This window comes from Neophocaena asiaeorientalis, unplaced genomic scaffold (assembly GCF_003031525.2).
Source record: "Neophocaena asiaeorientalis asiaeorientalis breed wild unplaced genomic scaffold, Neophocaena_asiaeorientalis_V1.1 scaffold150, whole genome shotgun sequence".
NCBI lineage: Eukaryota > Metazoa > Chordata > Mammalia > Artiodactyla > Phocoenidae > Neophocaena > Neophocaena asiaeorientalis.
Window position 1 is genome coordinate 10,882,442 of NW_020176571.1, and position 17,809 is coordinate 10,900,250.

At 40.3% G+C, this 17,809-nt stretch overlaps 1 protein-coding gene across 1 annotated transcript in view; it reads right to left on the bottom strand.

Moving 5' to 3' along the window:
- GUCY2C (guanylate cyclase 2C) overlaps window positions 1-17,809 on the bottom strand; it is a 105,022-nt gene that overhangs the window by 67,719 nt on the left and 19,494 nt on the right. Inside the window, exons 2-3 of the mRNA XM_024733367.1 lie at window positions 9,936-10,042; window positions 9,325-9,503 (exon numbers count right to left, since the gene is read on the bottom strand). The gene's annotated coding sequence lies outside the window, so the exon portion shown is untranslated. The remainder of the gene's footprint in view (window positions 1-9,324; window positions 9,504-9,935; window positions 10,043-17,809) is intronic.

Genomic DNA, 17,809 nt, shown 5'->3' on the forward strand with positions numbered 1-17,809 from the left:
CACACACACACACACACACACACCTGAATGACTTTGCTGTACACCAGAAATTAACACAACATTGTAAATCAACTATACTTCAATAAAACATTTTAAAAAGTAAAATAAAATAATTTTCTTATATCCCCCAAAAAAGAGATACAATAAAGAACTTCAACACTGAATTTGATTGCAAATTTATCATATTGACTGTATCTTATAATAACAGCCACCAGAGATGTAAAGAGTGAGTAGATGGATTAAAAATCCCAGTGAAAGATTTAGCACCTGGATCTTTACTTAATTCATCTTCTTGACTGGTAACCCTGTGAAATCTCAGACACAGACCAAATCTTGCCTCTGAGAAGCTACAGAAGGAAACATAATGCCTTCCTGATGCTGAGTAGTTTTATCTACTTAAGTCCAGTTAAGTTAAATCCAGCTTTAGCTGGGACATTTCACTGCTGTGAACACCTGGGTCGGGGCCATCCCCAAAGCAGAGTAGATCATGAGTGAACTCATTGAGGTAGGGCTCAAATCCTTCTCTTTGAGGATCTATTGCCTCGAAATAGAAAAGGCCTGTGGGCCAGGCCCTTAGAGAAGGTTGGGTGATCAGGCAAAGAACACAGGTCTTGGCTTAGCAACCCTCTGACCCCAGAGGTGGTAACAGGGAGGAGAATTCTGTTACCATCTTCTTACCAGCTTCAAGCAGACGCTGTCTCACTATTTCCATTCCCGCGTCCACCACATCTCTCAAGTTAACCTGGGACGCTGGGAAGGCCGAGTTGTTCGTCAACAGCACGCTGATCTCGTAGTTGCCATTGTGACAGTTCTGACTCACTTGGGAGTCCCAGAACAAAAGCCCTGGTCGGAGGAGCAGTGACCACAAAGCCAAGGCCAACAGTGGCGTCTTCATGACCTCCCTCACCTCAGCACCATACTCCTTGCTTTACTCTGGGCCTTTCAGGGAAGCAGGAACTCCAACTGAACAGCCTGTCACTGAGTCCCGTGGTCTACTCTTCCCCACGCTCCTTTCTGGTCACCCCACCGGTCACGTGGACCACAGAATACAGCCTCCCTGTCGGCAATTAGCAGCTACATTACAGTAGGAGATAAACCAAAGTTCACTTTGCGTGTTTGCTCACAGAAAGGTCAGAGTTATAAACAAGGATATTACCTGCGCCTCACCCAATAAAAAAAAAAATCACTGGTGACACATCACTGAGAAGAGGGAAAAGAGGAAGAGGGCAGTATTGTATATACCAAAAACGCTTTGTAAGATGGAAAATAAAGGTCAAAGTGTTTAAGGCAAGCACAAATATGATAGATTATTAGCTTTTAGGTTATAGTTGCACATTGAAACTGAATCCTTCACATTGAAACTAAATCCTTAACTAGGAAGATCTGTGTTTCACTCACCCAGTCAGCAACTATTATTGGGACTTGACGGGGCATTGGAAGGGCACTGGGCATACAGCCATGAATGATATGGATACATTAATGTCTTCATGGAACACATGTCTACTGGTGGGGAAGACAAACATTAAATAAATAATTATGAATAACTAAACTCAACAATGAAAAACAGTGCAGAGTGCTGTGGGAGCACATGGCAGATTAACCTAACCTATTCTGGAAAGTCAAGGACGCGTCCCTGAGAAAGTATCCTTTGAGCTGAGCCTTGGAGGATGAACAGGAGTTAGCTGAATGGAAAGTGAGGGAGAGCATGTGAGGCTGGGACAGAGCTTGTGCAGAGGCCCAGAGGCCCTTGTGCAGAGGAGGGGGCATGGATATTTGAGGAACTGAAAGAGATATGGTATGGCTGAAGTGAAGAAAGCTAGTCCAGTGCAGTAAAGGATGCCAGAGGAGTAGGCAAGTGTAGGCCAGGGGGTTTCCTGTGAGCCATTACGAATTTGGAACTTTACCCTAAGAGTCAAGAAAGGGACATGATCAGATAAATTTTGTAAAGAGCACTTAGACTGCCATGGAAGAAATGACCTAGAGAGAGGCAGGAGTGGGGTCATGGAGCAAATTAAGAGGCTGCTTCTGTGGTTTAGGTGAGAAGTGAAGGGGGCCAGATGAGGGCCGTGGCAGTGGAAGTGGGTTCAAGAGACATCTAAAAGGTAAAATGATAAGAAGATATTTCATTGGACTTGGGGCATTAGAGAGAGGGAGGAGTCAAGAGTGACCCGTTATACACTCAGCTGGGTGGATGGGAAAGCTGTTGACTAAGCTCTAGGATTTTGAAAGCAGCAAGAGAAAAGTGACTCATCACATGAAACGGAACCCCTATAAGACTATCAGTGGATTTCTCAGCCCAAATCTTGTAGGCAAGGAAACGGTGCAATGATACGTTCAAAGTACCTGAAAGAAAAAACCCTGCCAACCAAAAATATTATACCGGCAAAATTATCCTCTAAAAATGGAGGACAGATAGAGTCTTTCCCAGATAAGCAAAAACCAAGATAGCTCATCACCACTAGACCTGCCTTACAGAAATGCTTAAGGAGTTCTTCAAATTGAAATGAAAACATACTAAACAGCAATGCAAAAGCATATGAGAGCATAAATCTCATGGCAAAGGTAAATATATTAAAAAATGCAGAGTAAAGTAATATTGTAATGGTGGTACCTAAGTTATGTTTAAGCTTAATATAAAAGTTAAATGATAAAAATTTGTTATTGGGCACACAATATAGAAAGTGTGGGGACAGGAGAGTAAAAGTACAGAGTTCTTGTATGCAATTGAAGTTAAGGTGTTATCAACCTAAAATAGATGGCTACAACTACAAGATATTTTATGCATGCCTTGAGCTAACCACAAAGAAAAACTATAGTAGATACAAAAAAGATGAGAAAAAACTTGAAAGCAAATCATTACAAGAAAACCATCAAATAGCAAAAGAAGACAGCGAGAGAAAGTAGCCCTACAAATTTTCCCTGGAAGTAACTCTATTTACAGTTTAAAACTGACCAAATACAATATATGAAATGATAAATTCAATCAATCATGGTGGTCGGCCGCCAAAATTTTTTTTTTAATTTTATTGGAGTATAGTTGATTTACGGCGTTGTGCTACAAAAAAATTTTAATAAAAGCTGGGCTGTTGCCACTCTTCAGGTTAACTTGAATGGCCCTCTAGTGATTTACCACGTCCCAGCTGATCACACCTCTACACTGGGAGTTGCATCCCCCACTGCAGGGCCTACAAGGAGAATGGACGTTTCCTGACGTGAAAGAGATCTTGTGAGTGATCACGGAAAGGCTGCCTCCAGACCTCGTGGGACAGGACAGGAATTGCCTGGTGTAACACTCCCTTGACTTAGCCTTGCCGGTTCTACTGTTCATCCCAGGTGAAAGAAGAAATGCATTCTGGGTACTCAACGAACCAGACATTAATAGAAGGGATTAGTAAAATTGAATGGGACAGTACCGTGATTCTCCTCATTTTATAGTAGACCAAAACCTGAAAAATAGGCTGGTTCTAGAAATCCACTCAGTGACTGAAAACAACCAGAAATTATGCTTCTTTTACCAGAAGCAGAGGAGAGAAACAGAGTGATAACCAGAAGTGGGGATAGGGTTATGAGAGGATTTTTAAGGGTGAAAGTTAGTTGAGTTATTTAAATGTTGATAAGGAGCTGGTGGAGAGGGAGAGGTGGCAAATATGAGAGAGGAGGCGTAAATGACGATGGCTCCAAGAAAATGAGAGGCAATGGGATTCCAAACATGGCAGAAAGAACAACTCTTCCTTATAAAAGGAAGAACGTGTTGTAGGATGATTGTGTATGTTCCTGAACAGAACTTGGATCCACCCACCTAGATACGCAGCAAAGCCAACCTACTGGGTTGTGGTGAAGGAAAGCTCAGTGTTTACTGCAGGGCACCCAACAAGGAGGATGGGCAGCTAATACTCAAAGACCCAAACTCCCCGATGGTTTTCAGAGAAATGTATTTAAAGGCAGTGTTGGGGTGAGGGTCGCAGGGTGTGTGATCAGCTCATGGACACTTTTCGGATTGGTAGACGGTAAGGTGACAGGGTGGTGTTTCAGTAATCTTGATCATCAATTTTCCAGCTCCAACCAGTCTATGGTCTATGTGTTCAGGGTCAGCAGTTTCCACCTGGTCGGGGGTCTGGTTTCCGTAAGAAATAACTTAAGCATGTGTGTCAGACACTGTTACCTGTTTTTCTCAAGGAGAACTAGGACTTTATGACCCAATCCTTCAATTTTACTTATTGCTTAAGTTGTTATCACCTTCCTTGCTTGACTGCCTTTTCTTAGTTCCCACTTTTGCCCCTCCTTAAATGATTAATTGCTTGAATCTGTTTTCTGAAACAGGCCAGGGAAAATAAGGTTGTTTTTTTTTTTCTAAAGGTGGGAGTGGGGGAACATGGAAGGGTCTGCAATCATGAAGGCCCTGCAGGGGTCTGCTCGGTTTCATATATACATGTATATTTCTAGACTTGTGGGCTGGAAGATGAGATCATTTATGTATGATTGTTTAAATTTATTTTCTGAAGGAGGTGAGTCATTGGCTGAGAATGAAAGGAGAGCTGGGCTAGTCAGAGGCTTGAGAAGGGAGGGACTTGAAGAGTTACCGTGATGAGTGAGAGAAGGGACTGATAAGAGATGTGTCCTAAGGTTGTTTGTCAGTGGTGAGATTAGGAGATGAGTGACTGAAAACTGGCCCTACTCAGCCCAGCTTTATGATTTTCTCTAGCAATGTTTAGCTGCCCAAGAGCAGTACGGGAAAGTGAATGGTTGGGCTTATTCAGGTATGGTTTTTCCAGGTAGGTGCAATGAAAGAACAAATGGATAAAAAAAAAATTGAACAAAGTCAAAAGAGTGGAGAGATGGACTATAAAATCTAAATTGAATAACAATGAAGTGCATGCAGGAGGGGAGTGAGGGAAAGGCATAAAGAAGAAGCTTGAGGGAATTCCCTGGTCGTCCAGTAGTTAGGACTTCATGCTTTCACTGCCCAGGCTGTGAGTTCAATCCCTGGTGGGAGAACTAAGACCCTGCATGTCGCACGGCATGGCCAAAAAAAAAAAAAAAAAAAAAAAAAAAAAGAAGAGGCTTGAAGGGATGACGGTACAGTAGGCAGGCAGAAGTAGTACAGGTGGAAAGGGGACAGCTGAAACAAACAGCTGGAAGGATAGTGTTTGCATTAGAGGGTGGGTTTTCTGAATTACTGATTTGAAAAGTTCAAGGTGGCTGAGGGGGGGAAGGACAATGTTTTTGAACAGAGGAGTTTCAGGAACTCAGAGTCCAGTCTGTTGGACAGGTCACCTCCTGGGTATGAAAATCAACCAGACTGATAGCAGGCCCTTGTTGGGGAGGAATAAACCAGGGAGAATATCCAGGACTTCAGTAACTGACAGTGGTTGATGAAATGGGATAGAGAGTATCCTGGCTAGATGGTACACGCCTCAAGAGAACAGAGATATTTTTTTTTAATTTTTTAAATTATGAAGTAGATCATACATGTAAAGGAATATCTACCATGAATATATACAAATTAAAGGAATAATAAAATGAACACTCATGTACATACATTACAGCCTACGGTATAAAATGTTACTAGAGCCTTTGTACTCTGTGTGCCCCATCCCTAACACATGACCCCTGCTCCTCCCAACCTAGCCATGAGGTGTACGGAACAGTCTACAAAGAGATACAGGATACTGAGGCATGTGTTGAGCATGGCATAGCAATACGGGGATGAAAAAAGGCTAGAGAAGATATGACACCAAGTACCCATGTTTGGGGGGATGAGTGATGTGGAATAAGGTGGGTTCAATTCTAGTGTCTCCTGGAGGGAGGACGGTAGATGCTCAGACTTCATAGGATTCAGCTTTGATTCAGAAGGAAAGCACTGGGGTTATTTTATGGGGGGGTGCGTGGTGATGAGTGACTGAGAGTGGTCAGGAGTGGGTGCCCCTAGATGCTTTTAGTGGACGTTAGGAAGAATGGAACAGCTGGCTGCAGAGGCACACGGCCATCACATGGGTGATTAACCTTTGCTACAGGTAACGATTTTATATGTTGCACATTTGGTGGCCACTGTGGACTCAAACGTGGTTGTCTGTTAATATGTTGCTATTCCCACTTCCTGTGGTAGGAGAAAGAGTAGACTGTTTTTGTTTTTTGATTTGGCCTGCAAATTGCAAATATGAAAGAAAGCGACGTCAAGGGATGGACGAAGTTGTAACTGTCAGGTGCTTTTAATTCAGATGTGAAGACAGAAGGCAGATGCAGTTCTGGGAACCCTTTGGTTATAGCATGGAACCAGGGAAGATTTTTCAGAAGGGAACGAACAAGATGACAGTCCTTTCTGGATCCTTTAAGGCAAACATTATGTGTCTTCTTTATGTTGTAAAACTACCAGCATGTAGATCATGATTAAAGAGAGGCAGGTTCTGCTGGGAAAGTTTCAAGGGTCAAAAACAAATAATGGAACACCGAGTTGGCAGATTTATGAGATATACTCTTCAGTAGAACACAAAAGCCCTAAAGATATGAGAAAAAAAGGGAAATTACTCCTCATGGGAAGGGGCAGCTGAGCAGGTCACCTGCATGTGCCACTCTTTCGTTTGTGGCAAGACTTTGGGTCTCTTTTGTATGCTTCTCATTAAGATCCCCTGCTCACCTTCAGGCCTATCAGAGTACTCGGCATCTCTACAGTCTATAGCAGTCCTAGGCTTCCTCTCTCCCTATCTCAGTGCAGATGCAAAAGTGAGTTTACGAACTAATGTAACTGATAGAAATAAAACGTGAAAGTATTTTTTTAAATAAGCACAAAAGTAGAGATTCTGATCGGGATTTATTGAGGAAAAATGGCTACAGTAAAGTACTTCTCTTTTTCCAGTGTTATTGAGAAATAAGTGACACACATCATTGTATAAGTTTAAGGCATACAGCATGATGGTTTGCTTTACATATATTGTGAAATGATCACCACAATAGGTTCAGCTAATAACCATCTTGCCATATAAATACAATAAGAAGAAAAGAAAGGAGGAAAGAATAAAGGGAAAAAAATTTTCCTTCTGAGAAGAACTCATGGAGTCTATTCTAACAGCTTTCCTCTATATCATATAGCAGTGTTAGCTGGAGCCATCATGCTGTACATTAGAGTATTTCTGAACGGATGATTTAATAGACGCACCAGATTAGCTGAAATACACCCTGAATGCCTGCAGCCAGTGGACGTGAATACTTCTGCTCCTTCCAATTAAGTCATCTGCTTACCGAGGGTCCCTTGTGCTTGCGCCCAAACTTGCCAAACATATTTATTAAATTATGTCCTTAATTAAATGTTATGTAATCTGATAAAATACATACAAAAACTGTTGGAAATCTTAAACAAAGCAAATTACTAAGAAAACTGCTGTAGCGAGACTGCTATAAAACACCAGGGAATAACAAAGAAACCTAAAAGAAATTCTGTCCTTAGAGAACTTGTCAATTACCTTAAAACATCAAACACCAGAAGTAGTACAAGATGCACTAGGGGTGTGGTTTACTTAAGAAAGCTGATACAGGGGGGAGGGACAAATTGGGAATTTGGGATTAACAGATACACACTACTATATATAAAACAGATAAACAACAAGGATCTACTGTATAGCACAGGGAACTATATTCAATATCTTGTAATAACCTATAATGGAAAAGAATCTGAAAAAGACACAACTGAATCACTTTGTGTCACAACTGAATCACTTTGCTGTATACCTGAAATATTGTAAATCAACTATACTTCAATAAAAAAAGAAAGAAAGAAAGCTGATATAGAGCTCCAACCTGGCTACTCATGCTTAAAGAATATTACTTGGCCTGACAGCAACCAATGGGTGAATAAACAAACATGAATATGTTTTGAGATAAAATAAAACTTTTAAGGTATAAATATATAATTTTTAATGATTCCTAGTTTAACTGTTTATTTCCTGTGAAGGAAATCCTTACTGGTCCTATTTACATAGGATAATACAATGCCAGATGGGTTCAGGTAACTAAAAGGCTATACGGTTTTGCTGAGCACTAAAATGGATTTGGTTACGCAAACCTTCTGAGTTAGGCACAGAGAAATATAAATTGCTTTACGTGATAAAATGAGGAAAATGTGAAGTTCCCAGAGCTAATCCAGGAACAAGGGAATGAGGAGGAGAGATGGAAAGAGATAAAGGGAAAGAGATGGGAGCTACATAGAAATAAATGGCCTGTGGGAAAGGCCTAGTGGGATGCGGGCTGAAGACATTTAAGAACAAGGATGTATAAAATAAATAAGAGGTTGCTCGTCTTTTCCTTGAGGAAAAGATGCCTTACTTCATCCATACAACAGATATTTATGGAGCACCCTCTAATCATTCTCAGCATTGGGGTTACACAAATGAACACATTTCTGCCTTCATGATAGTTGTATTCTAGTGGGAATTTAAAACTGATAAAACTGGGTAATGGTTCCCAAACCTTCAGTCAAGTCTGTGCCAGATACGACTTGCCTAACTTTTGGGAATTATGGAAAGGTGCTCATATTTGCGTCTAGATTCATGGGGTAAGAACAGGAGTAGGATGGCTAGGTGACTCTCAGAAGCAGGAGTCTAAAGTCAGAGATGATCATGGTAGTTTAAGACTTCAGGGTTTGAAGGAATATTGGGAAGTGTTTTTGAACTTTCTACAAGGATGAGATGAGCGTCAAAGTCATGTTATCTAGATCACAAGGTCGGGTGACCCGACTGACACCCAAATCACTATTGTACACTAGGGCTGCATATCTAAATTCTAGCACCAGTGCCTGGGCGCTTCAGGCCGACAGGCTTGTTTCTTTTCCTTGTTATGCCTATTTCCTCTTGTCTTCCCCTCTCCCATTCTCAGCTCGGTGCTCTGTGATGACCTAGAGGAGTGGGATGGGGGTGGGGTGGGAGGGAGGCTCAAGAGGGAGGGGATATATGTATACATATAGCTGATTCACTTTGTTGTACAGCAGAAACTAACACAACATTGTAAAGCAATTATACTCCCATAAAACAAACAAACAAACAACAAAAGAAACTCTATTTCAACCCTGAGCAATGTCTTCCTCTCCCTCCTTCCCCAGCCCATTTTGTACAGTCTTCTCATATGCTCAGGAAAGGCTGGAGTAGGTCATTGTTATACACTTGCAGGGGCAGCTGGAATTCTGTTCAATTTCCTAGTGACTCTTGGATTACCTCCTCTGTCCAGGTGGCTAGTTTTATGTACTTAGGGAAATATGTGCTGGAGACAGTAGTAATGCATCTTAGCTGCAATAAAGTTCTCCATGCTCTGGAAACAGCTTTGTTTGTCTTCTCTTACCTCCGACACACGGAAGGAAACAGGCCGTAGGCTGCCAAGAGTGGTTGGTTGGGTTGATACGTCAATCCTGAAAAAGGAACTCTGTATTCTCCTGTAGAGAAGCTGGACATTACTCTTCCCCACCATGCCAAGGCTGCTGAAGGATTACTTCCTCCTAGTTATATGGGTTAAAATAATAGCTTGAGAAAGAAGGAAAAAAAGTGATCAGTCCCCTGAAGTGTAAACTCCTTACGAACAGAATAATGATCAATTTTGTTTATTGATGCTTCTTTACAAAGTTGGAAAGGTAAGGCAAGCATTTAAAGAACAGAATTGTATATCTTGAGGTAAAGAAGAGCATCTTTGAGTTTCAGGAGGCAGTTCGATATTCTTATACAAAAAACCAAGACCCACAAAACTTGAAGCTGGATTTGAATCATGTTTCAGCTGTTTGTTAAGCATATGAACTCCAGCAGATTACCTACATTTGCTGATCTTTAGTTTTCTTATTTGTAAGATAAATTTAATTTCTATTCTAGCCAGTAAGCCTGAGCTGTGACCCTTGCTGGAGTTTGGATGTGGGTAGGTGTGCCAGATGATTGATGGGATTTGCCCAAACAACATTCACTCACCTGGGGTTGAAGAGTCACACCATAGGTGATTCATTCCCAGGGAAACAGCCAAACAACAGCTGCCATATTATTCCAGCCTGTCTCCAATCCAGTCCATACATGCAGACCTTAGTTCAAAAGAGAAAAAGACCTGGAATAAAAACCTGGAAGAACCACCTGATAAAGAAGTCAGTAGAATAGTAAGTCATACACATAATTGCCTAGAGCCACTCTAACAGGCTCTATCACACAAAGAAGAGGGATGTCCTACTTCACTTGATCAAAAACTGGCAGCCTGCTCTGGCACTTTGAGAGTCCTCCATGGTGGCTGTCGGGATTGCTGGAGCTGTGGTAGCACCCCGTGGGGGACTTCAATGTGTGAGCAAACTGCACTCACCAGGTGGCAGAATCCACTGGAGACCCTCATGCTCAGTGGGCCCACAGCAGTTCCCGGGACAAACAGACTTATTGGACAATATTCAAGACATGCCTAGCAACTTCTAGATATATTCACAGGAGCACCAGCAAGTGAAAATTAACTTACTACTGTTGCGTGAACTTCGCAGATTCTAGCACAAGGAAGTTTGGTTTAATTAAAGCAGAAAATGGTATTATAAAGTTCCTGGCACCTAGATAGTTATTGTTATTCCTTGATGCCCTTCTCTAAACGGCAGAATCAATTGCTCCTTCTTTTGTGCTACTTTTGTGTGTATAGTAGGTATATCTTCTCTAACTTTAATTGAACGTTTATTTAATTGAAATGAATTGAAAAAGCGAAGTATATGACAACTTCACTTTATTAGAAAAGAATAGTAATGGAAAGAAATTTCAGTTGTATTCAAGAAATAATTATGTGGCTAGATGGGATTAGAAAATTGTCCCTAAGACAAATATTTGGAATCTACCACAGGAACAAAAATTTAAACTACATTTATTTAGATATATTTCTTTATATTTAACAGTGAATCAGCAGGATATATTTGAAAGAAAGAAGTTCTGAAATGTAGAGTGGTAGATATTCCTTTTCACCTTATGTATGAGATTAGGAGAAATGAATTTGTCAAATGCTTAAAACTTGGCAAAATTATTTGAAGGAGGAACAAATGCCTGATGAAATAGGATTAGATGGAAAAGGATAAGAAGATCAGGGGAGAAAAGTCTTATTAATGCTTCATGATTGCAGAAACTGGTCGCCCAAAGACACATCATATCAAATGTATTAGATGCGACCACACTTAATATATTTGATATGTATCATTTTTCTGTAAAAATTTTTTTCTGTAAAAAATTGAAAGGAGTCTTATAGTTTTGCTATCAGTTTTGATTTTTTAGTTATCTTTTTTGAATTTGGAGCCAAGACTTCTTTCTTTTAGGTCTCAAACACCTTTATAGGCTTTTAAAACGCTCAGAGGTCTAGACAGTGACAGACTGTCCCTGATAGGTAAGGATGTAAAATAGACTGTGAGAGGGCTTCCCTGGTGGCGCAGTGGTTCAGAGTCCGCCTGCCGATGCAGGGGACACGGGTTCGTGCCCCGGTCCGGGAAGATCCCACGTGCCGCAGAGCGGCTGGGCCCGTGAGCCATGGCCGCTGAGCCTGCGCGTCCGGAGCCTGTGCTCTGCAACGGGAGAGGCCACATCAGTGAGAGACCAAAGTACCGCAAAAAAAAAAAAAAAAAACTGTGAGAAAGAAACCAAGCCCATTTACAGCTAACACCCACAGCATCCCTGTGAAATAAAAGGAGAGACTATTTAACTTAAGGTGTTTATCAGAGAAATGGAGGCCAAGAGTCAACAAAACAAAGTACAAAGCTGTAAATTTGTCGGGAAAGAATATACAATTATATTGAGGATGTGAATGTAGAGGCTAGTGAGAATTCTTGACATAAATTTAGAAAGTTGCAAGGGTAGTTTGAAACACACACGTGAAATCAGCAGGAATGATGACAATGATACTCAAAGTTTGGATTTTGCTACCGAACCAAACTTGGGTCTGCTTGCCTGCACATAAAGTCAACCTACTGGGTTGTGATGAAGGAAAGTGCACTGTGTATTGCAAGGCGCCAGACAAGGAGTCTGGGGCAGCTAATGCTCTAAAAATGCAAACTCCCCAGTGGGTTTCAGGGAGGCATTTTTAAAGACAAGGTGAGGGAGGGAGTCACAGGGTTGTGATCAGCTCATGCAATTCTCTGACTGGTTGACAGGGTGAGGTAACAGGGCAGGGTCACAGGTTTAACATTATCAATCCTCAGGCTCCAATAAGTCTGGGTGCTCATGGTTATCAAGTAGCTAACTTCTTCCATTTGGTGGGAATTTTAGCATCTGTAAAACAACTCAGGAAATGTGCATCAGATAACTGTTACCTAGGTACTTCCGAGAGGAGCTAAAGCAGAGAAACTGAGGGGGAGGGGTCTGTCTCAGGAAGGCCCTTCGCACAGCCCCCCCCCCCCAACTCAACACCACAAAGGGGTGGGCTGACACCTGAGCCAACCCTCCAGCCCGACCCCTGGACACACCTCTACCCTCACCCCATATAAGGAACTAGCTCGCCACATCCCCTCAGGGAAGCAAGCTAGCAAGGGACTGTTACTTGTTCTCGCTCCCCCCTGCTGCAGCAGGAGCCCCAGTAAAGCCTTGCCTAAACTTCTTGTCTGGCCTGTGATCAATTTCTATTGATTAAGGAAGGCCAAGAACCCTGGATGGTAACATTTGGGTCCAAGGCCGCTTGGGTGGTAAGTAGCAGAGCCAGAATTTGGATCGGTTTTGCCACATTCCAGAAGCCTAGCCTTCTCCACTCTGAGCTTATTAATTGAGACTGGGGGCTGGGGGCTGGTGAGGAGGGCAGGTGGTGAAACATCTGGAGGGCAACGAAGTAGACGGACTTAAATACCAAAGAAGTAGTTTATGGAAGCAGAGTGAGGAAATTTTGGAGGGAAATAAAATTTGACACATAAAGGTGTAAAAGAGTATAAAAGGATAATAGACATAGGAAAGCAAAACAGGTAAAGGGAAAATGGCAAAACCTTGAAAGTGTTTAATTTATAAGGATATGATTTTGTGCCACACAAGGCATTTTGTTTAGTTAGCTTTTATGAAAAAAATTATAAAAATGAACTGTCCAGTACTTGCTGTTGGAGGCAGGGGAGAGAAATAATTTTCCCTCTACTGTTCTGAGTTCTTAGCTGAGACCCTTGTAATAAAGGACAGATTAACAAGAGAAAAACAAACAGAAGTTTATTAATATGTATACATGAGGGAGATAAGAGGCACAATTTTCCAGTTGCAAAATACATGATTCACAGACATGATATGTACTGTGTGGGGAATATAGTCAATAACTATGTAATATCTTTGTATGGTGACAGATCATAGCTAGATTTATCATGGTGATCACTTTGAAATGTACAGAAATATTGAATCACTATGTTGTGTAACAGCAAATAACATAGTGTTGGAGGTCAATTATATTTCAAAAACAAACAACAAACTCATAGGAAAAGAGATCAGATTTTTGGTTACTGGAGGGTGGGGTGTGTGTGGGAGGATTAGATGAGAGCAGTCAAAAGGTACAAATCTCCAGTTATGAGATAAATAAGTCCCAGGGATGTAATGTACACTATACTCTTTCATGTGTAACATACAGCAGCGGGCGGGGGCTACAACGAAGAGTAGCCCCCGCCCGCTGCTGTATGTTATACATGAAAGTTGTTAAGAGAACAAATCCTAAGAGTTCTCATCACAAGGAGAAATATTTTTTTCCATTTCTTTAACATTGTATCTATATGAGATGATGGATGTTCACTAAACCTATTGTGATAATAATTTCATGATCTATGTAAGGCGTCATTAAGCTGTACAAATTAAACTTATACAGTGCCGTATGTCAATTATATTTCAAAAAAATGGAAGAAAAAATACAATAAAACCTGTTGGAATAGTTAAAAGCAAGTAAATAAATAAATAATAAAGGATCTTTTCAAATCTTCCCTCCCCCAAATACAAAACAAAACATGTATACTTTATGTATATGGGGTAGATTCCCAGGGAAAAATGAGTAACTTATAAAATGGCTTAGAATTCAGACTTAATAGGGAAAGGGGAGGAGGGAGGTAGACCTCTTGGGGAGAGTAAGTGATTTTTAGCAAAGATGAACGGATCTTTAGACGAATAGATGGGAAGTATGTTAGTTTGTGACACAGTCTGTCTGGCTGCGGTGTCCACTTTTATTCTCTTCTCCTATGACAAGAGTCAATCTTCCCTGGTTGACGAAACTCCCAGGGAGGGGATTTATGACAATTGAACTCCTTTTGAGGATCTGTCTTTAGGCAGATAAAAGGAGTTCAGAGAAAGCCCCTGCTTGTATTTGCTGTTTTTCAAGTGACTACAGCTCAAAATAATCAATATACCAAAGGGGCATTTTTTGGGGGGGTTGCATAGTCTGTTATCTTTCAATGTCTACACTTTCATCCTAAGAAATCTCATCCATGGCTTTATATAATCTCTAGAAGGTGACTGAACTTAAGTTTACATCTTGAACCCTGAACTAACTCCAGATTCAAATATCTGTCTTGATATTTCTACTGGGATGTGGAATAGAAGCCTCAAACATGGCATGTCTAGAACAGAACTCTAGATTGCATCACCCTGTATCATGTTCCTCTTCCAGTCTTCACCATCCCAGGAAATGGAATCCTCATCTACCCTATTCAATCAAAATCCTAATAGCCATCCTTGATTTTTCTTTGCTTCATCTTTCACATCCAATAGGGTATGCAAATCCTATCAGCTCTGCTGCCACAATATTTCCCAAAAAGGTTCACTCCTTCCCTCTCCATTATTACCACCCTAGTCCAAACCATCATCTCTTGTCTGAGATACTGTCAGAGCCTCCTAACTTGTCTCCCTACTTCGGCTTCTGTCCTCTTAAAATCCATTTCCTACACAACAGCCAACAGGTTTTTTTAAAAAACTACTAAATCAGATTATGTATTACTGCTTCCTAAAACTCTCAGTGGCTTGCTGTTATATTTATTATAATAATAATGACCACGTATACTATTTACCAAGAGCCAAACATAATCTAAGTGATTTATATAAATTAACTTAATCATCATAAAAATCTATGATATCAGTTTCATTATTATTCTTGTTTTTCAGATGGGGAAACTTAGGCAAGACTGACTAAGTAACTTGTCTGAGGTCATACACATGCTGAGTGTTGGTTCTGGGATTCAAACCTAAGCAATCTAGCTCTAGAGTCTGTGTTCTTAAGCAGTATATTGTACTGTCTCTCAACAGAACCTGAATTCATAAATTTACATCTCCAGTTCTTAAACTTTTGGATCTCAGGACTCCTTCTTAAAAATTACTGAGGACCCTAAGAGCTTTTGTTTATGGGGTTTTAACTACTGATACTTATTATACTGAAAATAAAAGAGGGCTTCCCTGGTGGCACAAGAATCCACCTGCCAATGCAGGGGACACGGGTTCGAGCCCTGGTCTGGGAAGATCCCACATGCCGCGGAGCAACTAAGCCTGTGCGCCACAACTACTGAGCCTGTGCTCTAGAGCCGCGAGCCACAGCAGCTGAGCCTGCACACCACAACTACTGAAGCCCATGTGCCTAGAGCCCGCGCTGTGCAACAAGAGAAGCCACCACGATGAGAAGCCCGTGCACTGCAACGAAGAGTAGCCCCCGCCCGCTGCAACTAGAGAAAGCCTGTGCACAGCGACGAAGACCTAACCCAGCCAAAAATAAATAAATAAATAAAATAAATTTATTTAAAAAATTATTTATTTTAAATAATAATGTTAAACCCATGACATGTTAACATAAATGCATTTTTTTGTTGGTGTAGCCACTATGGAAAACGGTATGGGAGTTCCTTAAAGAAACTAAAACTAGAGCTACCATATGATCCAGCAATCCCACTCCTGGGCACATGTCCGGAAAAGATGAAAACTCTAAGTCAGAAAGATACATGCACTCCAATGTTCATAGCAGCACTGTCTGCATTATCCAAGACATGGAAACAACTCAAGTGTCCATCAACAGATGATTGGTTTAAGAAGATGGAATATTACTCAGCCATAAAAAAGAATGAAATATTGCCATTTGCAGCAACATGGAAGGACCTAGAGAATATCATACTAAGTGAAGTTAGAGAAAAACAAATATTATATGATATAACTTGTATGTGGAATCTTAAAAATAACACAAATGAACTGATATACAAAACAGAAACAGACACACAGACATAGAAAACAAACTTACAGTTACCAAAGGGGAAAGGGGAAGGGATAAATTAGGAATATGGGATTACAAACTACTACATATGCAATAGATAAGCAAGAATTTACTGTATAGCACAGGGAACTATATTCAATATCTTGTAATAACCTATAATGAAAAGAATTTGAAAAACGATATATATAATTGAATTACTTTGCTGTACACCTGAAATAACACAAGATTGTAAATCAATTATACTTCAATAAAAATATATTTTCATGAAAAAAATCTGTATTTTCTTAAAATAAAAGCTGATGTATAGAGTGATTTTGTTTTGCATTTTTGCAGATCTCCTTGATGTCTCTTTAATAAAAGACAGCTGGATTCTTATATTTACTTCTGCATTCAGTCTGTTTTAATTTGTTGTTTTGGTTGAAGTATATGAAGAAAATCTGGCCTCACATAGATATGCAGCTGAAAAGGGGGGGGGGGGGCGGAGGTATTTTCATAACCTTTTCAGATATCCTTTGCTTTTATACCCAAACTTGACAAGTGATAGTTTCCCAAAGGTTAGTTGAAATTTGAGATCTGGAACCATATCAAGGAAATTTCATACCCTGATATATTAAAATCTATTGAGCTATCATGCACTTTGATTGAATCTTTCACACATGCATGATTTTTAACATCATGAATCAGTTAATTTGGAAAATACTGTTTCACTGAGTTCTGCAGATTTTTCAAATTTTAACACATCGCATAATACATCATCAAAATATCGCATTTGTCATATCACTGTCGGTCTCATTAGAAAAGTCAAGTATCAAGAAGATGCCAAGCTCATGGTAGCAGATACAAGTTTTCCAAAATTTTAATTTTTACTTGTATGCATGACTTTTTATCATCGGTAACAAATACTGTCAGTTGTGTTCCTTGAAGTGACAGTCTCACTTGGCTTACTTTTTGAGAAAATGTCTGCAAACATTCAAATCTGAATAACCCTCATTTATCTTTCAAGTAAAAATGGTTTCCATAAAAAGGTGACTAGTTCAGCTTGCAACTCAGTCATGCAAATGATATGTGATGGATGAACAGTATAATGAATACTAGTATAGTCTGGGTATCACTACCTTGATGTGCTGAGGTTATAGTAGTTTTACCCACCATTGCTTCTGAACTATTAAACACTAATGTCAACAAAGAGAAAAAGGCAAATAAAATGTTAGTATTCTTTTGAAAATAGTTTAACTCTGTGACCCTTTAAAGTGTCTTTACCCAAGGAGACTACGGACCATACTTTGAGAACCACTGTTTTACATGGTAATTGTCTTGCCAAGTTGCATGTCTCCTCACCTATCCTGCTCTGCCTTGCTAAGTTCCACTCACTTAAGGACATCTGCATCAACTGTTCCCTCTGCTGGGAACTCTCTGACACTGCTATCTTTATTGTTATCAGATTTCAGCTCAAATGGCACCTCCTTAAGACACTTCTTGTGATTAACCAGTTTGAAAGACACCTCACTCCCCTAGTCATTCTCTATTATGTTACTCTGCTTTACTTTCTTTATAAAAGTTATCATCATTTGATATTATCTTGTTTATTAATTAATTAATTTGCCTCCCCCATTAGAACTTAAGGTGTAGGAATTCAAGGAATTGAGCTTAT